This window comes from Lontra canadensis, unplaced genomic scaffold (assembly GCF_010015895.1).
Source record: "Lontra canadensis isolate GAN:19392208 unplaced genomic scaffold, GSC_riverotter_1.0 scaffold36, whole genome shotgun sequence".
Lineage (NCBI taxonomy): Eukaryota > Metazoa > Chordata > Mammalia > Carnivora > Mustelidae > Lontra > Lontra canadensis.
The window spans coordinates 9,478,655-9,503,189 of record NW_022631030.1 but is presented as its reverse complement, the minus strand read 5'-3'; the positions used below and the strand labels follow the sequence as shown (position 1 = coordinate 9,503,189).

The 24,535-nt window shown below is 50.9% G+C and overlaps 1 protein-coding gene across 4 annotated transcripts in view; it reads right to left on the bottom strand.

The window, feature by feature from the left end:
- The window catches only part of PKNOX2 (PBX/knotted 1 homeobox 2), a 254,340-nt gene that overhangs the window by 203,484 nt on the left and 26,321 nt on the right, over positions 1-24,535 (bottom strand). Inside the window, exon 2 of one of the 4 annotated variants that reach the window (XM_032868838.1) lies at positions 2,550-2,621. The exons of the other annotated variants lie outside the window; for them this stretch is intronic. The gene's annotated coding sequence lies outside the window, so the exon portion shown is untranslated. The remainder of the gene's footprint in view (positions 1-2,549; positions 2,622-24,535) is intronic. 4 annotated transcript variants of the gene reach the window in all.

Here is a 24,535-nt window from a genome sequence, read left to right as displayed (position 1 = left end):
GAAATGTCCAATCCAAACATGCCTGCTCTAAGAAGGGAAGAAGATGACCTAGTAAATCACCAGAACCAACAGTGCCATTTGCCTGAGCATGGCTCCATGCCAGTGTCCCCAGTGCTGTAGCTAATCTCCTACCGCAACAGAAAGCCAGGGGTAGGAGCTGGGTTCCCAGCCACTTAACTGGCTGTGTGAACTCAGAGAAATGACTTAACCGGGGCGCCTGGGTGGCTCAGTGGGTTAAAGCCTCTGCCTTCGGCTTGGGGTCATGATCCCAGGGTCCTTGGATCGAGCCCCGCATTGGGATCTCTGCTCAGCGGGGAGCCTGCTTCCTCCCCTCTCTCTCTGCCTGCCTCTCTGCCTGCTTGTGATCTCAGTCTGTCAAATAAATAAATAAAATCTTAAAAAAAAAAAAAAAAGAAATGACTTAACCCCTCTGTGCCTCAACCTTCTTATTGGGTAAAAGGGATGAGCATGCTGTTGTGAAGAGGGTCATTGTCTTTAAGTGACAGTCATCTTATTTCCTTCCTCAGAGCTGAATCAGCCCCAGATAAATGAGGCAAAGTCCACGTAGAGCACACCCCAAACGCTTCCCCAGGCCAGGCCTCCTTTCTCGGTCAGACACCAACATGGTGGCCACACAGCAGAAATACACTGATGGAAACAACAGGGAAAGGAGGGAGCTGGCGTCCTCTGGGCACTTCCTGTGTTCCAGCCTGTGCTACCCGGGACACACCCATCACCACACATCTGCGGCACCTGTCAGCATGCACATGCCTCCCAGCAGCCTCATACGGCAGTGTTTTCGGTCCTCTTCTAGAGAGGAGCAAAGTGAGGCTTACAGAGGTCAGACAACTCGCCCAGTGGGGCCACGTCATGAACCCAGTTCAGTGGGGAAGTCAGGGTCTCAGCTCAGCTCTGGCTGGCTCTCACCCGAGTTCTTTTTGCCACCTCATGTTACATTCAGACCGCATGGAATGAAGCTGGCCCGACACATCCAGGACTTGTGTCCCTGCTGATAAAATGAGGAGGTGACCAGGGAGGTGAGAGGGAAGAGGGAGGTCCCGGTTGAGGGAAGGTGGGGAAATGGGAGAGGGAAGAGAGAAGCTCCTAGAAGAGGTTTCTCTCATATCCCCAGCGTGCTTCTGTGTATGTGTGAGGGTGTGTGTGAGCTGGAGCGCATTGCTGCGTGTGCATATGTGCATGTGACTATGTGGCATGCGTGTGATTGGGACTGTGTCACATGTGTGTGTGGCTCCATGTGTGCGTGTCTATGACCATGCTCCTGCGTGCGTGTGACCTGTGTATGGCTCTGTGTGCGTGCATGTGTGTACGTACGTGGGGACCCATGTGTGTGTGCTGAGGGGGGAGGAGGACAGCTTGCACACATAGGCCTCCCACCTACTTCCATACCCGCACACGAGCTGGCCGTGTCAAACCTAAACACGCCCCACGTGAACTCTGCATGCGGTCAGCAGTAGGAGACCTTACCTATTAACGGTCGCAGGCCGCTCCAACCAGCCATGTGACATCCGCGTTCCTGGTGCTGTTATTAGCCCATGACTGACCTGGCAAGGCCTCCCAAGGGACAGCAGAGGGGAGAAGGGAGGGAGGAGCTGCCTTTGCCAACTCAGTCAGGCTTCCCTGGACAGACCTTCCCAAATCTGGACACATCCCAGCCCCTCTGGTCAAAGAGAGAACTCTGGGGAGGTACTTCAACTTATGTGTCTCTCGGGTTTCAGAGACGTGCAGAGCGCGGGGGAGACACACACACCTCCCCAGACCAGCAATCAAAGGCAGCAGCCTGGGCCTCTGGCTGGGGAAGGAGTGGGGAGGGGGCCTGCAGGGGAGGAAGCCTTCTTGGCTCCCAGCCAACCCTCCCAGGCCCCCCTCAGCACCCATCCGGATTCACCCTCAGCCAGGACGGCTCTGAGTTTCTCTCCCTCCTCCCTCTCATTCCATCTGGTGCTGTCTATGGTTGAGAGGAACAGGGCCCACCGTGGGGTCACAGAAGCCTGTCAGGAGCAGGCAGAATCGAAACCACAGCTCAGCTCCCAGTCCCTGCCTAATCCCCCTGGCTACCTGCCACTCCAAAGTCCTCTGAGCTCTGCCGAATGACAGCCACCATAAAGGATTTTCTCCCAAAGCAGGACAAAAGAAGACTCTTAGGGAGTCAAAAAAAGAATCTTATGGGGCCTGGATCCAATACACATTCTTCCCCTTTCCCTGGACTCCAGTGAGAAAAAACTGTATCCTTATAGGCACTTAACATAAAAACATCTCAGCAGCTGGGGAAGCCCTCATTCTCTACATTCCCTAAAACTTGTGAGCCCCTAGCGTCCCTGAATCTAGCTAACCAATTCGAGTTAGCAGCAGCAGAGACTGACTGGAAAGCCCTTTCTTTAACCATTCCCTTGCTTCTTTGCAAAACAAGATACAGAAACCAAACAACTGAGCATGGTATGTGACTACCTAGGCCCAGGGAGAAAGAACACACACACACACACACACACACACACACACACACACACTGTATATTATAATAATTATCCGACCTTCCTGTGGTCCTCTGGTGCCTTCAAAGATCCTTTCAACTCCATCCTCTGGTTTTTGTGAATGACAAGGCACTGGAAAACAGAAGTTTACATCCTGCTTTTCCAGCTGAAAGACCTTGGGCAAGTTACGTCCATTTTACAGCTGAGACAAGTGAGGCCCAGAGGGATCCAGGGTCCAGCAGAATCACTGAACCCTATCACACACTGTGCTGTGTCCACCAAGGGCCTAACCCACAGTCCACAGCTCTCTGCGCTGCCCCCTGGCTTTTCTTTTACTCATTCTGGCTTTGATGAGAAAACCAATTACTCCTGCACTCACTCCCAAGCCCCAGCCTCCTGGTGGGAGAAAAACAGTCCCTAGTAGCAAGCTGATATTTGGACAATCTGCTCCGGAAGACACGGCCTTCCCCTTCCAGGACTTAGCAACGCTGCCAAAACAAGAGGAGAAAGCTTCCAACAAAAGTTTGTTTTCATGGAGATTTTATTTCCTTCGCTGAGGCTCTCCCACCACAGATTTCTCTTTGTTAGAACTTGCATTCAGAAGTCACCAGATACACAGCCCCTGACCCTTTGAGCCCTCCAGGGATCTCACGCCTTTATCTCCCCTCCCAGGCCCACAGGCCGCTCGCTCCCCCGCTCCCCCGCTCAAAAGGCCCTTTGAACCACTCTGGAGAGAGAGGGGGCTCTTGGAGTGGACAGAGGCTTCACGGGGATGAACCCTCCACATCAAAGGGCGAGGGACAGGGGGCCCTGGGAGCGCGTGTCTCTGAGTATTGGCGAGGGGATGACGACGCCTAACCACATCCCCGAGTCCCTCAGGCGGAGGTTGCGTTCCAGGATGGCGAGCTGCTAACCGGGGCTCCCGACAGCAGGACGTGGATCTCCCAGGTCATTCCCCAGGGCTTGGCTCTCTCTGCTCGTACAGAGGCCGGGCCAGTCCAGGCACAGCTCCGAAGGGGCTAACATTTGTCTTAGATGGACAAGCCTTTCCTTTTTGTCCTTTTCAGGATCAGCTGCCCTCCCATGTCCACAATTTAGAGATTTTACTCTGGCTGCCTTTCTTAGCCAGGAGGAAAGGAGCTCATGGCACTAATCTATGCTTCATGGGCAACTCTCCCTGGTGTGTGCAGTAGAGAGGGAGAGAGCGCGGGAGGGAGAGCAAAAGAGGACCCAAAGAGTAGATGCTTCCCTCGGAGGGATAAACTGCTAATGGGAGAATTACAGGTTCAAGAGGTGGGGCGATTTGGGGGTGGCGGCTCGGTTCAGCTCACTGGACATTAGGGTCAGGACAGAACTCGGCTTTGTTTGATTCTTAGCCCTACGACTTGCTAACTTTATGCTCTTGGGCAACGTAATCTCTTTGGGTCTCGTTTCCATCCTCTGTTCAAATGCGGATGATGCCATGTCAAGGACTGTATGAGGAACAGACAACAGACTGAGAAAGCCGGGTGTCTAGTACCCAGGAGGAGCTTGGCTCCCCCTCCGTAGGGCCTGAGGTTGGGTTGGCACCATTAGCATTTCTCTTTGGGTTTCCACACAAATGGTCTGGGTTTTCCTCTATATACACCACCTCACCCTTGTCCTAGATGGTTTGTAGCTAAACAATAGGATTTTTAATGTTCACATTTTTAAGGGTCTATGTGAACTTTTGTTATGCAGAGACAATAAAGACAACTGACTAAGCATTTTTCAAAACTACCATCTCATTTGTTTCTCAAATGGTCTTATCCCCATTTAGTAACTGAAGGACTTGTGAGTCAGGTGTATGAGCTGACTTTTCCGAAGTCACCCAGCAGAAAGGTAAGAGGAGGCCAAACCTACTCATGTCTAGTACAGGCATGTCCAAAGAAATCCCACCCTGAATAGGGCAGAGGGGCGACAGGGGAGATGAAACTCAGGGCTTACACACAAAGAGAGGCCATGAAGCATGATAACTTTTCGAAGATGGGGGATTCTAAATAAACCACTGGAGTCTGGATTTGAAAGCCCAAAAGCATGGAGGCAGCTCAGAGGGACACCTCTGGGATAGGGTGGCAGAGAAGAGAGGACAATCTCATAGGATTTCTGTAGCCACTCAGGAGTTCAGGGGAAGCTGTCCTATTCCACGTTGGACATGAAGACCAGGAGAAGGCTGCCCTAGACCAGACCAGGCTACGACCACGCAGGATCTGTAGTAGAAACAGCATCTCTAGAAGTCTACTTTCCAAGTCCAAGTGAGTGCCGAAGACAGAACCTTAATGACCCACCTACCCACAAAGTGTGTGCCCAAGTTGTCCATCACACAGTAATGATCAAGGGATAGGGGAAGAACTAGGGAAGGGCATTGGTCCTGTCCTAACTAGAGAACCAACCAAGGGCCCTCCAGCTTCAGAGTTGGCTCTACAGGTCATGTTTCCTCTCCAATTGCACCTTCCATTAGCCCAGGAATACAGAGGGTTGGGCTGTGACCTTCCTTCTCTCTCCCCTCTCTCGCCACCCTCTTCAGTGGGTTGCCCTGATGACACTAAGCTCTGACAGGCCCTTTACATACACCCTCCCATCCTCCTGACCGGCATGGGGCTGAGTCAGGTGCAATCACACCTGCTCTAGAAAGCTGACTCCTGGACATTCCATCCAGAGGATTCCAGGATCTCAAATTCATAATTACCAGCTCCAGAAAGAACGCTATCCCTCTGCCCCCTCGGGCACACACGAGACTGACGGCAGGTTTCTGAACTGATCTCCTGCTTAACCAGCTGCAAAGGAACTCTTGCAAAGGAAAGATGAGGAATCCCTCCTCAGTCCAGGGAAGCCGCTGGTCTATACTGTGAAGCAATTTACAGACAGTCTCCTTTTGCTTTCAAATGTACTTAATCAACATGAAAAGGATTGCGAGGGCTGGAGCTCCTAGGTAGAACTAACGGAGAAGAATAATGTTCATAAATCATTTAGCATGCAGTCCAAACAGAGGTGTTATTTTTTTTTTTTTTCTTAAAGGAAAAGGCAATGCAAAGAAATAGAGCCATGCAGGAAACCAAAGGCACTGGGACTTGTTCCCCAGTGTAGTGTCCCCAAGTGAGTGAGGCAGCCTTCTCATATCATTTTCAACCGCCATCTGACCCTCAGTAACTGAATTTCCAGTGTGGGTCCCTCCCCCATCCTGAAAGCTCGGACCAGTGGAGGGGTCAGCACTGTGGACAGACAGCTGATAAAAACAGCTGCGTCCCACCTCCCACTGCAGCCCCAGCCCAGAAACGGACTGTCTCTCCTCCACCCTGACTCCACCCTGCGGCAGCTGGGCCTGAGCTGGGAGCTCCAGGAAGAGGGGAAGGCAGACCCATGGGACCCAGGTGACTTTTTTTTCAGGCCTCAGCTCAAATGTCCCCTCTTCAGAGGACCCTCCCGTAGCCTAGCCACCCTGCGGAATGGTGCCCGAATCCTGGCTACTCTCTACCATCTTCAACTGCTTTATTTTCCCTTCAGAGCAATTATTACTACTTTGCATTACATTAGACAGACGTTTGTTATGTGTGTCCTCTACCAGGATGGAAGCTTCGTGAGGGCAGAAAAATGTATGTGTTATCAGTCGCATCTCCAACACCCAGAAAAGTACCCGACACATACTAGGTACTCAATGAATATTTGTTGAATGCATGGATGGATGGATGGATGGATGGTTAAGTAAGTGAATAAAACAGTTCCTTCCCTCTCATCCAGGAAACATTCCAGATAAAGAAACCCTTGTGTACTCCAAAATAGGAAGATGGCAGTCAAGAGTGAGGTGTCTGTTGCTGATTCCTGATTCTGTCATTTTGAGCTGGAGTAAACTATACCTGCTCATCAGCCTTCATTCCCATCTGTAGAATGGGTATCACTCCAATGCCAGAACAATGGTGAGGGAGGAATCAGAGAGAACTAATATTTATTGATTTCTCTTACACGTGCCTTATACCATGCGAGGCAACTGATTGATGAACACGGCCTCATTTAACCCTCACATTTAATCCCGCGAGAATGATAATATTACCTCCCTTTTAGAGATAAGAAAACAGAATCTCAGAAATATAAAGTAATTCACCTAAACTTGAACACTTAGGAAGTAATAGAGGGGAGATTTCAACCTGGGCCTACAGATCCCAAAGCCACCTCCATGAAGCACAGTGGCATCACATTGCAGAGTTTAGCCTTTTACACGTTTGTTAGGGGTATCGTCCTGGAGGAAAATCCATGAGCTCTGCACTTTTCCAGAAGTAGAAGAGGGGAGAGAAGTTGGGGTGACATCTTGTCCCCGTTGCCCTGACACTTTCCAGACTTCCACACAGAAGATCCCATATCCCAGGAGACCCCTTGGTCTCAGGCGACCTGGAACAGTTCGTCACCTTCAGTGGGAGGCAGCCACAGCTAGAGACTCTGAACACTCTGGCCAGTGAGCAGGGCATTTCCTCAGAAAAAGGGTGTTGTCCACATGTTCCACTAGCAGTGCTGTGAGGGCCCTGCTGTGTCTGCACCACAGGGCTCTACGCCCCCCAACATGGCGCCTGCACCTGATTTGCCCCACACAGGCTGGAGCCCACATTGGCACGAAGGGAGAGGCAGGGACCTGTGAGGTGTCATGGCCTTCCTTTTGCCCTGAATGCACTTTGGCCTCAGAAAAAGAACAGCGTGGGCTCCTTCCCTAAGGGACTGCAACCACCAGGACAGATGACCTCCTCAAAGCAAGGAGGGCAGATTCCTGGGATTCCAGTCATGGAGGCGGACAGGAAGAGGAGAATGCAGGACTGACAATAAGTGACCAAGAAGTAACATGGCGCCCATGGGAGGGCCCCTCCCGGATTCCCAGATCAAAGGCACAGATTCGGATAGAAAGGCCACCTCCGTGGGTTCTCTTTCTGTACATGAAGCCGTCTTTCTATTTTCCAGCCCGGCTGTGGCAGAGCCGCTCCCACTTGTCTGCATTCTCCTGCCTCCAGAGGGAAGACCCATCCGGGGTTCATCCTCCCAGCCCCCACCTCCACTATCTTGCTTCATGTCCAGTGAGGGCCAACCTCCGTCCTGAACCTCCTCGACTCTGGGGATGGGCCAATTGATTCTTCTCCTGGGGTCAGGGCTAGAATGAGAGCAATCACAGCCTAGAACATCAGTGGAGACCAACTGGAGATGAGGGTGGGGGTAAAGGGTAAGGTATGGGGTTGCACAGGACACACTCCCTCCCACCTTCAAGACTTCTAGCTTTAGGGCCTTCGTAGAGGGACCCTTTGTTCATTGGTTCATTCATAACCCAGGGGCCTCTGCCGTGCATCTCGCAGCCCAGAGCTAGAGACCAGAGCCCCCTTGTTCTCCTCTTCCGTCCTCCAGCCTCACCCCACTTACTCCTGTGCTGTGGGCATGTTGCTTCATAAATGTCTTCGAACTTTTCATCTGGGTGTTGTCAGTGTCCTGGCTCTGCACCTAGTGTCCTTGCTCTCCTCCTCAACATGCTGTATCTGTAACCCCCTCCTCCTTTTCTCCTGCCTTAAAAGCAGAGCCCCCTTCTCCTTCCCTAGGATGTTTCCACCCGGGCTCCAACCTCCATCCCACGGTGCCCATAAGTTGGGAGTGTGTATTCGTGTATCTTCTGTCTCTCCCTCTGCTCAGGCCGCCTGGCTTGACCTGTAAGCCCACAAACTGTCCCCAGACCCTTAGGCACGACAGTGTAGTAGAAAACCCTCCCCGGAAGGCAAAACTCCACCCATGACGCTTACTGGACCTGTGCCCTCCAGAGACTCATTGTCTTCATCTGTAAAGTGGGTGTAATAGCCCTGCTGACTCCCTTAACTATGGTGACAAGGAGCAAGATAATGGACTTGAAGTATTTCCTACATTGTAATATGAATGGAAGAATTATTAAACCTTTAAATTATTGTCTTAACCCTCTGGAATAATATTTCTCTTATCTCTCTCTTTTCTTTCACTGTCAAACCTTCGAAAGAGCAGTGTGTGCTCACAACTGTCACTTCCTCTTCTCTCCTGATCCCCTGCAACCTGGCTGCGGGCCCACAAGTCCAGTGACAGCCGGGAGGACTCCTGGCCCTGTGTGCAATGGCCATTTCTCAGGCATGGCCCTCCTCAACTCAGAGTGGGATGCTTGTCCCTTCTCCCTTCTTCAAACCAACTCATCTTCTTCTCTTTACTGTTTTCGTTATGATACCACTTCTATTCCAAATCTGTAGAATCACCAAGGAATCTTGGAATTCCTGGTGATTTCTCCCTCACCACCACCCAACCCTGCCTCCTCCAACTTTGACTTCAGCCCTCAACTAAGCCAGACCCAGCACATCCCCATGTGGGCAGTTTCAGTCCTACTGGTCCAAGTCCCGCCTAATCTCCCCGTTCTCTTCCTCCTTACTTGTTACCAACACGCATCTTAATTCCTTCACTACTTGTCATTCTCAATTATAGTAGTCTCCCAACATACTCCTCTCTGCTCTGATCTATGTTACACATTAGTGTCAGCAAAACCCTTTTATAAGGCAGTCTTCTCTTTTTATTCCTTATATCAAAACCTGCATGGGCACCTGGGTGGCTCAGTCAGTTAAGCGTCTGACTCTTGATTTCGGCTCAGGTCATGGTATCGGGGTCATGAGATCAGGCCCCATGTCAGGCTCTGTGCTCAGCACTGAGCCCGCTTGTCCCTCTTCCTACACCTCTCTGACTTTCCCATCCCCACCCACACGTGCATACACACACACACACACACACACACAGACACACACACACACAGAATCTCTCTCTCTCTCAAATAAATTAAATAAATAAAATATTTAAAAAAAAAAAACCAACAAACTGCAATGGCTCCTTGCAGCCTATAGAATAAAGTGCAAATCCCTAAGACTGACACAGAAACCCCTCACACCAGGGTTCTAACCTCTTTCCAGCCTTAACTTACAATCTACTTTGGTGCTGACCCTACAGTTTTAATAAACTGGAGTATTTCTTGTTTCCTGACTATGCTCCATACTTACCTACCTCAGGGCATTTGCACACCCCATCTATCTACTGAAATGCCTCTCTTCCACGACTGCCCATTAGAATCCTACTCCTCCTTCAAGCCCAGCTCAAAAGCCATCTGTCCATGAAGTATTTCTTGGCAACCCCAAGAAGAAATATATTTCCTAATTCAATTCACAGTATGTCATTTGATACTTATCATCTTCTATCAGACCCTTTCATTCCTGAATGTCATTTAGCATACTTTTAAACCTATAGTAGTTATGCAATAAATAGTTGCTGAGTAGAAAAATGAATGACTAAATTAAATCTCTCCAGTGATTTCCAATCCAAGGGCCTCATGTAGGATTTGCTTGATGATTGTTGGCCCACAGTTCATCTCCCACCCATCCAAGAGTCCTGTGACAAAGCCAGATTGATGGTCAGCCACACCCCCCACACACGTGCTCCCACCACTTCCTCACCTTCCATGCAGCCCTCACTCCTCTCCAATGTTCACCCTTGCCCGCACCCTCGGGTGCCAATGGCTCTCACACCAACAGACTCAGTGACTACTTTCTAGTCCTTCTCTTGCTGGATTTGCCACTGTTGTTGCATCTGACTCTGTGGTTTCACTCTCCATTGCAAAGCCTTCTACTCCTCTGGTTTGGTGATGCCACCCTTTCCAGATTTATCTAACTCCCCTTCCTCTCCATAGCTCGTCTGTGGTTTTTCTATCACCATCTTTTAAATGCTGTATTCCTCAGGATTCGTCTTTGCCCACTCTTCTTCCTCTGCTCCCTCTCTCTGGGTGATGCCATTCACTTCATGGATTTGACCACTATCCATGGGCTAATCTCCACCTCCAGCCATGTCCTCTAGTGCATGTATTCAGTGTCCTGACAGACATCTCCAGCGAAGGGTCCCATACATATTCAAACTCAGTGTGTTGGATGGGAGGAAGGGAGGAAGGGAAAGAAGAAAGAAGAAAGAAGGAAGGAAGGCTGGAAGGGAGGAAGGAAGGAAAGAAGGGAGGGCAGAAGGGAGGAAGGGAGGAAGGAAAGGAAAGGAAAAATAATAAACCCACTCCCTAGAAGACCTACTCTTTTTTTCTTGGTTTTCCTGGCATAGTTGCTGAAACCACCATCCACCCAGTACATAAGGTAAAAACCTAGAAGTCTCCACGGAAAGCACCCTTTGGCACTACCCTTTCAGAGTTCTCGACTCTGGCCCTTCCCCACCCTTCACAGCACCTCTGCTTCCGTCCAGCATTCATCGCTGCTCACCTAGAGGACCGCCGTAGGTCTCCCTCCACCCCTGTCTTATCCACATTAATCCAGCCTTCTCAGTCCTGCCAACATGATCTTTCGAAAACACAAATCTCTCCAAGGCACTCGCCAGCCTAAAATCCTTTAATACTAACGATAGCTACAATTTATTGAGCATCCTCTTTGTTCCAAGACTGCTCTTAGCACTCTATGCTGATTAACTCACTCAGTTCTCACAAAAAGGGAAGTACTATTTTTATGCACTTTTTACAGATTAAGAAATCGAGGCACCAAGGAATTACATGATTCACCCCAATTCACACAGGCGGCAAGTGGCAGAGCAGGACGTCCGCCTGCTTCTTGGCTGCTGTTTCCCATGGCCTCATCGTTGACTCTATGAGAAAGATTTTATGTATTTATTTGACAGGGATACAGTGAGAGAGGGAACACAAAAAGGGGGAGTGGGAGAGGGAGAAGCAGGCTTCCTGCTGAGCAGGGAGCCCGATGTGGGGCCCCATCCCAGGACCCTGAGATCATGACCTGAGCTGAAGGCAGATGCTTAACCCACTGAGCCACCCAGGAGCCCTCCATGAAAACTCTTAAGCTCCTCAGGTGACACAGAAGGCTCTCCCTGACCTGGCCATCTGTGCTCCACCACTCACCTCCTGCCATCCATGGACCATGCTTCCCGGTCCAGAAATCCTGAACTGCCCACTTTGCAAACACGCACCATGTGGGTCCATGCATGCATGGCTTTGTGCAAGCTGATGTCTTGCTTAACACTCTCCTCCCCAACATTTGGCCACATTTTGAACTATTTTCTACGCAAGCCACCTTAGAGGTCACAAAAGTCAGTTTCTTCCAACCGCTGCAACAGCCATCAGCCTGAGCTGTGTCCCTGTATGGTGCCCACTGCCTCCTGCCCTTGAACTTCCTTCTCAGTTCCTGCTCTAGACTATAGACTCAAGGGTGGGAACTCGGTCTTATTTTTCTCTGCATCTGCAGAGTCCAGCACAGTGCCTGGAACACAGCAGTTGCCCCATACATATTTGTGGAGCTGAACTGAACTCCGCCTTCCCCAGAATACTCCAGCCGCGCCAACCAAGGCCCCCGTCATTCCAGAACACCGCAGCGCACAGCCGTCTCTTTCTTCCCAGAATTCCCTCAGCGCACAGAATCTGTGCCACTCATTTAGTAATTAATTAATCCTGCTCCTCCTTGTGACCTCCCCTGCATGGCGATCTTCATTATTATTTAAATTTTGTATTGTTACTTTTCTTTCCCCGAACCACTTCCCCAATTAGAGGTTAAACTCCTTGAGGCTGGAAGTTAGGGGCTAGGTTTCACTTGTATTTTCATATTCCTAAATGGCTTGTACATCTTAAGTGCCTGACAAATGTATGTTCATTTAATGTAGTGCGTTCTCGGGGAGCTGAGGTTGGGCTGCTGCGCACATGGTTGGGGGATGGGCATGCGATGGGAGAAAAGGGAAGAGATGAGATCCTGATGTTAAAGTAGGGGCTGTTTGGAGAGGCAAAATATTTAGGACTCAAGGGAGCATCACCCAGTCTCTGTTCACAGGGCCCCCGTCTTCCCCCACCACACACCAGAGACTCACCCGCTGGCTTTGAAATGAATGTGTACTTGGATGTAATAAAATATAGAATTAAAATACTGGATTCAGAAACAAAGGAGTCACAAAATATGCATAAAAAACAAAAATATCTCTCCCTGCCCCCCATCAAGAAGCCTCCAGCTCAGCCTGCTGGCCACCAAAGCCCATTTTACATTCATGGTCCCTCAATGGATCTATGAACCACTGGAGATCCCGTAGGCCAGGCAGTGGAAGAGACAGGCCTGCCTTTCACAGGGGCTCTCCCAGTCCTCTCGGGAAGCAAGCCCGTGTCCCAACACTGGAAGGTATTTGGCTCTACCAGCCCTATTATGTGCGCGGCATAACGGATACAAAATAAGTGTCGTGAACCAGGGTTGTCAACGGTCCGGGCAACTTTCACTGATTACACTGGGAAATTCCCAGGCAAACTGGGATGGGTTAGTCACCCTATGACTGGACCACAGGGCAGCAAATTTTTACAGAGCAAGCACAACCCTGATAAATCCATTAGTACCTTGGGGCTCACAGCATGGCCCACAGACCCGTGGTATCAATATCACTTGGGGAGCCTGTTAAAAATGCAGACTCTTGGTCCCTGTTAGACCTACTGATTTAGAATCTGCATTTTAACAAGACGCCCAGGAGACTTATTTATACATTAATGCTTGAAAAACATGGCTTTAGTGGCCCTTTTTTGGTCATCCATATGCCAGCCATGCTGGCTGCATCCTGGGGACCCGAACCAGCCCCAGCCCCCACGGCTGCTCAGCCCACCCACCAGCATGCTATGAACTTCCTCTTCTGGGAAAGTAGCCACTTTTGCTTCTTCCCTGTCCATCTGATCACCAGAATTCCTTCCCGCTCCAGCATCTCTACGATTCAAACTGTGCAAATGAAATTTTCGCTCTAGGGTCTGACCTCTCTCCGTGCCAACTTCCAATTCATGGATCTCCAGTAAAAGGCAGTTCCAGAAGCCCCAAGCAAAAGGCAGCACGGACTTTTTTTTTTCTTTCCTGAACCTATGACCCACCCTGTGGGCAGAGGATCCCCCGTGGGTTTTCCTTCTCCCTGCTTGGATGGTGAAGGCGATGCTGGGATTTGGGGAACTGAAGCTTTGGGAAACGGAGCTGACACAAGACTACCCTGGAGATGACACAGAAATTCCCGAGTCCTGAGTTTTATTCATTTCTTCAGGAAATATGCGCACACAGGGACACACTCCCCCTAGTCAGCCTCCTAATAAACTAAATCGAACAGTTTGCTGACCCAAGTCACGCAAAAGTCTGGGCATTTTGCTAGTTAGTTAGTGAAAGACCACCTCACCAGAGCTCGGCCAGGCCTGTGTGTACTCAAAAAAAAAAAAAAATCCCTCAAAGGAAGGCATTTGGGTTTGTGGCTTGAACCTTGGGCCTCTCTCAGTGGTTGTGACGGGTAGGATATCCTCAGCAGGGGGAGAGAGAAAACCAAGGCCTTGCCGTCCTATGGCCATGTTACTAGCTCTGCCCTTGGGGCCTCTGCTGTCTCTTGGGGTCACTACAGAGCCCAGGAAGCAGAGGCCTTATGCCACGTCTGTTGGCAGCACTGGCTACATACTGGCATGACAGCTTGGCAGACAAGGTAAGTATCCAGAGGCGAGATTCCAGGTCTGGAGAGAGCCCTTGACCCTCTACGTTCGAGCGAGAGCTGGGAATTTTCTGAGCAGTGTGTCCTGAAGGCCTAGAGTCCTGGTTACTAGATACCAGAGCCTTGCAGATAAGACTTGAAATGAAGAGCTCATGAGGAAAAACTTACCACAGTGATCCATTACGAGGGCCGTATGTTGAGGGACTGCAAATATTTTACCGCATAATCAAAGGTTTTGAAAACTTTAAAAATAGCTGGAAACAGGGGTTGGGGGTGAGAGAGCAGTGAGTGGATCTGCCCATCTCTACCAAAAAAAAAAAAAAAAGGAATTTGTTTCCATAATATCATCAAAGGAGCTTTAATGGAACAACCCACTCGGTGCGGTGGAAGTGGGTTGAGGGTATCTATCCAAGAGGACTCACTCCCTGCCAATGACAACCCCTCCCCAGAGCCCCAGGAGCCCTACTTTGTTTTCCTTTCCCCCATGCATTCTAGAAGGCTCACACTGAAAAGGAAGGAAGGAGGGCCCTGGAGGAGCTGAGTGCTTCGTCTGCCTGGACGGTTTGGTGAGTGCAGCCCCAGACCTTCCCTTCGAAGGGTGGGGTTGGGGGCAAGAAGCAGGGAGCCTCAAGCCCTCTCAGCCGCTAAGCGAAGGCTTCTGCCCACAGTGCACCTGCACGGTGTGCAGGCCTCTTTAGGGACAGACAGGGACAGACTAGTCCTCTGCGTGGCAGTGCATGTGCTCCATCCATGGGGGATGTGAGGCTGGAGAGGAGAGGTGAGGAGCGGGGGAAATGGGGTCCAGAGGCTAACCTCCCCCACTCCCTGCTGGCATTTAACATTTCCCCAGGCCCCAGAGAGATCAGGTCTAATGCCCCTTGAGAGAGTGGGGGCGGGAAGTGTCACAGCTGCAGCCAGGCAGGCCCCCGGCCCCCAGCATGTCTGGGGTGAGATGGGGGGCTCTCTCGGGGATGCCATTCAGGCCCTGTCCTTTGGGGGAAAAAAGCCAAAGAAAAACATGTATTTATAACATGAACTTCCCTCCTCTCCTTCCCCTCAGCTAACTGATTAATTAAATGAATACAAAGGCCGTCTTGTTGGGAGCCCCAGCCGCAGGGACCCTCTGTGTTTTCTTTAAGCCGGCCTAGCAAACAGGAAACAAAAGGCTTAATTCTGTCTGGTTTCATGAAGGGGGCTGTATGTCACAGCCAGAGGCTGGGGCTCCGCCAGACCCCACGGAGCAGCCACAAGGCAGCTCACGACCCCCACCCTCCCAGCCGAGCCCACCACCCGCTCAACATATACTCTTCCCCAATCTGGAGCTGAAGCCAAGCTAGCCTGCCTCTTGGGGGAAATGCCTCCATGGCAGGAGAGAAACTTAAAGGGAGGCAGCCATGCCCAAGAGAAAGCTCTGGAAGAAAATCTTCAAGGGAGGAATTTCATCCATTGGGCCATTAACAACAGGAGAGAGGGAAGGCAGCTAAGTCTGGGGACTTTCTGATGGACAAGATGAAAAATAACCATTTTTCCAGCTGTCATACTTCCTCTTCCAGTGAATCTCCCAGATATTCTTTAGCTTGGCAGTCACACAGGTACCACGGCTCCCTCACCACAGGTGGAGACCACGGCTCAGAGAGGGACCGAGTAGGCAAGTCACACCATACCACAGACGCCTGATCAAGCAACCCCGACCTGAGTCCTTGCACTGTCTCTCTCTCCAAGGCTTTGCCCTGTCTTCTGGACATTTCCCTAATTTTCTGGGAGTCTCCCGAACTTTGTATGGAGTTCAGAGTTCGTGGGGGAGTAGGGAGAGCAGGAGAAGCTGTATTTCCGCCCCCCCACCTCCCAAGGAAAAAAACAGTATCTGAGAAGGGTTTTAACTCTAAAGGGGCACGGAGGTATTTGTTCTCAAGTGTTCATCAGGTCAAAGGAAGTGTCCCCCCACCCCGGGTTTCCCCCCTTCCCAAACCCAACTAGGAAGTGACAAAGAAGACCCCACTTCCTCCTTGGGGGTATCGAGGACATGAGCGAGCACCAGTCTGGGCATACCCCCCAGCTTAATCTCTCAGCTCAGAAGGCACTCATGGAAACCAAGGCCTGGAGGGGCCAGAGAGAAGGAGACAGAATGAGGAATGATGGCACAGAGGTGACCCTGGGCTGAATGTAGGCTAGTGGTGTGAATTAATTTAGCCTTGTCTGGCCCTCTACTTCAGTGACCCCAATGCACTTAGCAAACCTCCCTGAGTTCCTAGATGTGTGGTGTTCAGTGTTCTGGTGGGGCACACCTCCCTCTAGAAGAGACAGCAAGAACACCAGTGCCTGCCCGGCCAGCCATTCATTCAATGGCTCAACCATTACCCATCAAGGGCACTGAGGATGCAACAACCAACCCAGACACTGTTCTTGACCTCCTGGAGCACGTCTGATGGACAAGTCAGATAGTAAACTCTAATCAGACAAATAAATACGTGACTGTCAACTGTGATAGCCTTGATGAACACAGGCTATGAGAGATGCCTCTGGCTTCAGGGTAGAGAAGAAGGGAGACACGAGGGGAAGCAGGAAGCCAGCTGGAAGTCCTGCCGTGGGTCACACAAGCCATGGCAGACGTCTGAGCCAAGGGCACAACATGGGGATTTGGGAGAAGAGGTCGTGCTGAGACTTACTTTATACAATTGATGGAATTGACAGGACATGATTAGACTCTGTGGCAATGAGGAAAAGGCCAACGTCAAGGATGATCCCTGGTTTTTGGACGAGCAACTTGCTCTTCGGTGAGATGGGGTACATGGGGGAGGCAGAGACTTAAGCAGAGAGGGGAAAATCTGGAGTTGGTCTAGTCCTTTCTGTTCCCTCCCCTGCCTCCAACCCTTGGAAGAACATTTCTGTTCAGCCCTTTGCCTTATTTCCTCATGTAACTAAGGACTGTGACAGTGGAAAATGGAATGCCATGGCAGTGGGATCCCCTGGCCCTGCCTCAGTTGCCCTCTGGGAGACAGTGAGACCAGCTGCCAGGATCTGATGGTGAGCGCTGTGTGGCAATACAAGGTGGTGCACTCCTCACACACAGCCTCAAGTGGCCGTGTCCCTATTTTATAGATGGGAAGACTGAGCCGCAGAAGGTAAGCCACCTGCCTGAGCGCTCACAGCCATGGTGCTGGAACTGGGCTGGACCTCAGGCAGCCCAAGGTTCCCTCTATTCGTGGAAGTTACTTCTGTCTTATCTAGTACATAGGAGCAGCGAGGCGAGGAGAGCTGAGGAGACCCCAAATCAGTGATGTGGGACAGTGAAATACACAACACGAGTTTTTTTTGGCTTTTTTTTTGTTTGTTTGTTCTTTGTTTTTTTCAATAACAGATTTAACTTGCTGATTTGGTTTCTCTTGGATGGATAGTAAATTCCATTTGTATGGAATGAGTCTGCAGAGGTGGCAGGGGCACCTAGATCTGAGCGAAGATGGGAACAAAGGAATGTTGCGCAATGAGAAGGGAGTATCCAGAAGAAGGTGGGAGCAGCCTGCGTTCCACCAACACCCTTCAGCCCCTTTAGAGTGGACTAGAAGCCTGGGAGTGTTGCTTGGAGATGCATGGGTGAGTCATGACGGCCAGAGGAGCTAGGCTGGGCAGCTGAGCGGATGACCCAGGGCATGGGGTAAGGATGTGGACTTTGACAACCACCCATGAGAAGGAGAAAGAAAGGAAAGAAGAGGGAGGAGGAGAAGGAGGAGAAAGGGACATTGCAGGAGTAGGACCTGCAAAGAATCAAAAAGGGACAACAGAACGGGGAGGGGAGGAGGGGAAGCAATTGTGTGTGTTTGGTGGGGGCGGGGGGGGATGTCTGCATCTGAGGAGCCCAGAGGTCAGACTTACAGGGTTAGGACTAAAGGTCATCTAAGAGCCAACCCCTGTTACAGGTCAAAGGAACTCAAAGGAAATAGAGATGAGATGGACCTTCATAGATGAATTTGCTCAACAGTGAAAACCATCCCCCAGATATACCTGTACTCAAGGAAAATTTCCCTGGGCACTAAAATTACCAGCCTACTGAGGGGAAGGCTGAGTATATTGAAGGGGACCCCAAAGCAGGTTTTGAAGGGAAGAATGGCTCCTCCCTGCCACTACCCCCCAATCCTTCTTACCTCTTAGGTACCACCAACAACAGGGGAGCCCAAGGTTGAAAGGGCTGGCTGATGGGGTGTGGTGTCATAGGCTCCCCATCCCCACCTTTGCCTTTCTGGCCTGTCTATCAAAGAAGCTGATGGGAGCAAATAGGATTTCGGACACCGCATTCTTGGTCCTCTTTGGAGAGAACACTGCTCTAGAAATGATGGTGGCCCATTTGACCTCTTCCATATGAGGACTCTACTCTGGGCCCCCGACACAATGATCTCTCTGTTTATCTCTTTTCTGGCCAGTAGCTTTGAGAGCCACCACAAGCTCCAAGAAGATGGGCACCAAGGCCTAAGCCTGTCCCTGGGGCCGGCAGACACAGACAGGAAAGCTCAGTCTCTTCCAAACCTCTCCCCACGCAAGGGCCGGTCTTTGAGGTCTGGACAAAGAATCAGCTACCTCCCGGGAGGGCCTTCCATTGGTCCTGCAGACCAAGGAACATGCTGCAAATGTGCTTTGTAGGGAGGTGACAGCCGAGGTTCCCAGGGGCCTCCAACCTGCAACCCATGGCTGTGGTGGGGCCCAGGGAGAGGGCTATAGTGAGTCTATGCACAGGGCAGCATGTAGCGAGTGAGGGTGACCCACCCCGAGATCACCATGACCCCTTTCCAGCTCTGTGCACAGGCAGATGCCGCCTGAACACCCCCAGCTCCCCCCCTGGACCCCAAGTGTACAGAAACCAGGACCCCCGGGGAAGTGTACTCTCCCAGTGACCCCCTGGCTCACCCCGACAGTTGCCCCCACTGGAGGCTTGGCCCAGGTCTTTCTCCCCTGCTTCGGGCAGGAAGGGGCTCTGAGGCAGAGTTATTTATTATTAAGAAGTCCCTAGGATGAGAGAGAGCTCTGTCAGCCTGAGGTCTTGGCGGAGCTTTGAGGGGAACTGAGGACTCCCAAGGAAGGCTGGGGTGGGGCTTCTCTCTCAGGCAGATGAGGAGCGGAAGAAATTTGCTCTAGGTCCCCAGTCAAATGGGGGTTCCGAGAGAGAGATCCCCATGCAGGGACCTGGGTGCCTTCCAGGGTCTGGTGGGGAGACTGGAAGGATCCATGTGGGCAGTCACAGGGCACCTTGAACAACCTCTGGGTTTGCTGCTCACCCTCCCCTAGAGCCTGGGCAGTAACTAAATGGCTCTGAAGGTGAAAGTGGCTAGAATGAATTGAGAAATTTCATCTCCCTCCCACCTAAGATATCATGAATTACACGAAGACCAAGTTCTCCCCAGGTGTTACTGTTGAACTCCTCCAAACACCCGCCTTTCCCAACTAAGCAAGATCTCGACCTCCTTCAGAGAAAGAGGGGCCTACCTGGAGCCCCCCCACACCCCTGGTAGAATTGTCCAGTAGAATTTTCTGCAACGGTGGAGGATATGGCTACTGAACACCTAAAACACGGCTAGTGAGACTGAAGGACTTTGTTTTTAATGTGATCTCGTTCTAATTTAGTTTAAATTTAAATAAGCACATAGTATGGCTCCCATATGCTTACCCAACAGGGCAAAAGCCAATGTTTTCAGGGAAGTACCTTCTTCATGCCAACACAGCACTAAGACAAAGAGAGGCCTTTTCTCTAACAAAGCGTGAGGACCCCTCCTAGAAGGAGGACCATCTTTTAACCTTCCTGGTGATCCGGGCTACTTCATAGAGGAAGCTGTGGCTCTATCCAACACTTAAGGGTCATGGAAAATTAAGGTGGATAGGACCAGGGACATGATCAGATCCAGCTCCTTTGTTCCATTGATGAAGGAATTCAGGCCCAGAGAGGAGAGATGGCTTGCCCAAGGTCATGGGAGAAATGACAGTAGGGCCATCAGAACCCCAGTGTGAGTTTTGGCCCTGTGATCACCTTCTTTCTGCACTACCTCTGAACGCCAGTACCCTCCCTGACAGCCACACTTCCACCCTTGTCCCCTATGGGCTGGGTTAGCAAAATACAGACGGGAGCTTCTCAGTGAGGGAAATACACAACACACCATGAAGGTGTGGGGAGAGCACAGGGGTGTGGTGTGTGGGGACAGAAGGCGAGTTTGACAGAAGAGGGTCTCCTCGGCTCAGGCCCTGTTTCAGGCCCAGTTCTGAGCCATCATCCTCAGGGGGCAGGAGGTAATGAGCTCCATGCCTAGCCCAGTCCCTGATGCACACTCAGCGTGCAGCAGAAGGAATGAATGAATGAATGAATGAAAGGAATAAACCTCCAGGGCAAGTTTAGGGTGCACATAGGGATACACAAGCCCATCCTCCTGTTGGCTCAGACATTGAGAGGAAGTCCCACCCACACCGTTTCCAGGTACATACTGGGAAATGGAAAAGTGCCCGCTCCCGGGATTTTGGCATGGACCTACCAGCCCAATACTCAAAACCCAGAGACAGAGCTGAGGCCTTCACAATACCCAGTGTCCAACTTCCTAACCAGACCCAGTGGTCCAACCAAGTGGTGGTAGAGCCTGAATGCTCTCAGCCAGGATGGAGGCCCTAAACTAAGCATTCTCAGCCTGGAGTCCCTGTGTCCTAGGGATTCCAGTCTGGGTCACTGCCAGTCATTTGTGGCCCTGTGTGTGTGCGTGCTTACAGGCAGTGTTTCCTTAGGACAGAATCTATCACTCCACTGAGATTTTCAAGGAGGGCATGATCCAAACATTCTAAGAACCCCAACACCTAAAATCCATTGAGGAGGTTGGAGAAATGATCAGGCACAGCTCACAGGACTCCTTCCCTGAATGTTTCCATGGTGCGTCAATGACAGCATTTTTAAAAAGGGACTCCAGTCCCGCTAGAACTTTGCTCTCTCATTCTCCTGCATAGTATATCAATCCACCGAGCCTTTGGGCTGCAGATTCTACCTTAAGGTGGGCTTCAGATTCTACCCTAAGGTGGGCTTCCAATATCTTGTCAATCACCAGATTCTATCAGCTCTTCAGAATGGCTCTTAAGCCCATCCTGTTTCCCATTCCCTCTCCCCTAAGCCAAACCTCACCTGCCCTCCCCTCACTGCCCCACCACTGTAAAGTCCTCCCCCTTCTTCCTGCTTCCTAGCCTGCCCAGCTCCAAACCAACCTCATCTTTAAAAAAAATCTCGTCTTATGCTATTGCTCACCTGTTCATACTATTATGACTTAGGGGTAGGAAAGGCATGTGTCTTGAACTTGTGCCTTAAGCCAGTACACAAGAGGATAGAAGGTATAACAGAAAGACCATAGGCTTTGGAGCCAGACCAGCCAAGGTTCAGATTCTGGCTCAGTCTCTTCCTAGTTATGTACTAATGAGGAAATTAATTCAAACTCTCTGACAATCAGTTTCTATAACTATGAAATGGGGTAACATCTTTCTTTTTTTTTTTTAAGATTTTATTTATTGATTTGACAGACAGATATCACAAATGGGCAGAGAGGCAGGCAGAGAGAGAGGAAGGGAAGCAGGCTCCCTGCTGAGCAGAGAGCCAGATGTGGGACTCGATCCCAGGACCCTGGGATCATGATCCAAACTGAAGGCAGAGGCTTTAACCCACTGAGACACCAAGGCGCCCCAATAAGCATCTTTCTTGACGAGGCAGTATTTCTTATGGGGTACTAAGAGTTTAGGCTCAGAACCAGACTCTCGGGATGCTAATCCCATCTCCCGAAATTACTACCTGTGTGACCTTGGGCAAGTTCCTTAACGTCTCTGTGCTGCAGTTTTATCCTCTCTCATATAAGAGGGTAACAATAGTACCAACGTCAGTGAAGTGTTGTGAGGATTGAATTCACCAAAAAGAACAAAAAAACAAAAACAAAAACAAAACTCAGAACAATGTCTGGCATGTAGTAAATGCTTGCTGAATGCATTTTAGTTATTATTACTAGTAGAGTTTATAGTGAGAACTAAATGATCTGAAGCATACGGCTCACCTTGCCCACTGCTTGGCATATAGGAGATGATCAGTAGGTGACAGCATCTTTCCCTGCACTAAAAATGTGTTGAATTAGCCTGTTTTAAACTCATGGAGTTTGCCTCACTTGGTAAAACATCCAAGTGGGAGCATTCCAGCACAAGCCCTGAGGAGGAAGGGGGCCTCGGGGGACACCGAAAGAAGAGTGGGATTTGGGGGTCCCCTGATTGAGGGGCCCCCAAAACCCCCATTCTGTCAGCCAGTATAATCTCAGCCCAGCGAGGTGAGATGGGGCCAGAGGGCTGAGTTCTCCTGCGGTGTGGTAAGGACCCTCCTGAGAGGATGTGCATCAGGGAGCTAACCAACCTCTCTGCCTCGAGACCCCTCCAACCTACCCAATAACAGTCTTCTCAGAAGACTGCTAGAAAAAACCTGCCCATGTTATTTCCTGATGAGAAGCATCCACAGAGACCAGAGGAGGACTACTGCTCCTGAGAAAGATACAGGGTGGAAGCTAGCCTGGGGGCAGGAGAGGGGGGCTGAGGCACTTAGGGGACCCTGGAAGGAAAGGGGGAGCTGTGTTTTATGTGTGCAGAGTTTTTATGTGTGCAGAGTTTTATGTGTGCAGAGCTCCCCCCTCCTGCCCTGCCTTACATGGCGGCTCCCCACTCGGGGCTCAGTGGAGCCCAGGGAGGCTCATCCAGAGGCACTTCAACTTGACTTTGGAAAGCCCTGAGACATCACATTGCTCTTGGCTGTTCCCCCTCCTCCGGGGCCCTGCCAGCAGCTCTTAGAGCTTGGAATAGCTACCGACATGCACTCAGATAGTGCCTTCACTTCTGAAGGGCCTTCATGGTCACTAGTATACGTGATATTCATAACACCCTGGTGAGAAATTCATAATCCTGCCCCCAGCCCGCAAATGAGGAAACGGAGGCTCAGGAAGGTGAGGGGCTCGCCCACGCTAGCACATCGGGAATGTTCTCTGTTTCAGCCTTAAATCCTCCTCCCTTGCTCTGAAACTCCTATTCTTTCCAGGCCACGGTGCTGCCCTCATGAAGCCCCTCATCCCACAGGAAAGGACAGAGGGCTAGGTTCGCTGGGGGAGTCTCCGCCAGCTCCTGTCCCCAGGTCGCTGGCAATTTCTGCTTCCACCCCTGCCCCTCAAATCCCACTCCACCCCACCCCCAGGTCTCAGTGGGGGTGCGGATGAGGGTCCATGGAATCGCAGCCCGGGACAAAGCAGCCCAACCTCTCGTAAGAAGGAAGACCCGGCTGTCTCCTATGTACACGTTTGTAAGTTACGAGCATCACAGGGAGAGAAAGAGGCACATAAATTAAAGTGGCCAACTTGTATGCACACACGCACACTGGCACGGGCAGAAGGCTGGCCTTAAATGGTAAAAATTAGCAGCTTGAAACAGTAAAAAAACCTCAACTTTGCCTCCGAAAGATGCAGGGCAACTTCACAGAGTTTTATGTGGCCCATAAATTAGAGCTGAGGAAGGGCTCCGCGGCGTTCCTGGTGCAGACGGGGCTCGCTGCTGCGCATACGCCGTGTGGCAGCATTACAAATGTCCCGAGCAGTTTATATACAAGAGCACAGCGTGAGTTTGCTGGGGGATATTGGAGCTGGTAATTGCTATTCTAAAACTGGCCTTGTAAGCTTGAAGAAATGTTTTGAGGGGGGAAAAGAGCCAATTTAAGAGCTTTATAAAGCCATAAATGCCTTCTGAGCAAATCAAATGTAATCTATCTAGAGAGACAGGTCGTCCCTCAAACCCAATGGTAGACCCCACAATGCTGCACAGCCTGGAGAAGTTACCCTGAAGGCAAGCAAGTTACCTGTACGGAGACAGGGGACTATCCCCAATGATCCTGGTGCCTGAGGCCCCCCTCAGGGGGACAGACCTGCCACCAAGTTATCTCTGCTCACAGCTCCTTTCCCTGCCAGCCCATGCCGATTCCTTCCTCCCACACAAACCAGACCAGCTGGCTGGGGCTTCCTTCGTGCTTCCCAAGTGTCCTTCTCTCCCTGCGGTCCTTGGAAACAGGGAGGGCTGGAGCCTAGGGAGCCATGGCGGAGAGTTCTGGCCCCAACCTGGCCCCAGTTCTATCCAGAAAGTGGGGCTGTTGTAAGAATCAAATAAGGAAATGTACATGAAGCACCTGCCACGTGGCACTCAATAAAGAGCAGCTATTATTCTTCTATGGCTGTTGTTAATTGTGGGAAGAACTAGTGTGCCCTAGGCAGCGGGCACCTTTGCAAAAGCTGGGTCTCTAGTTTTCCCGGACCCAGCTCCTGCCGGGTTCCCGGGCATCAGGTGAAAGGACATCATTTAAGGATCCCCCCTCCACAGCAGCGTGCGGGCACAGACACTGGCCCAGCTTTCTCCACAAAATAATGCTGGCGCCTCTTTCCTGACTTCATGTGCCTTTATCTCCCCAAACCGCCTACAGACACATTCTTTAGCCGTAGCCCCTGTTCTGGCCTCACACGTTATAC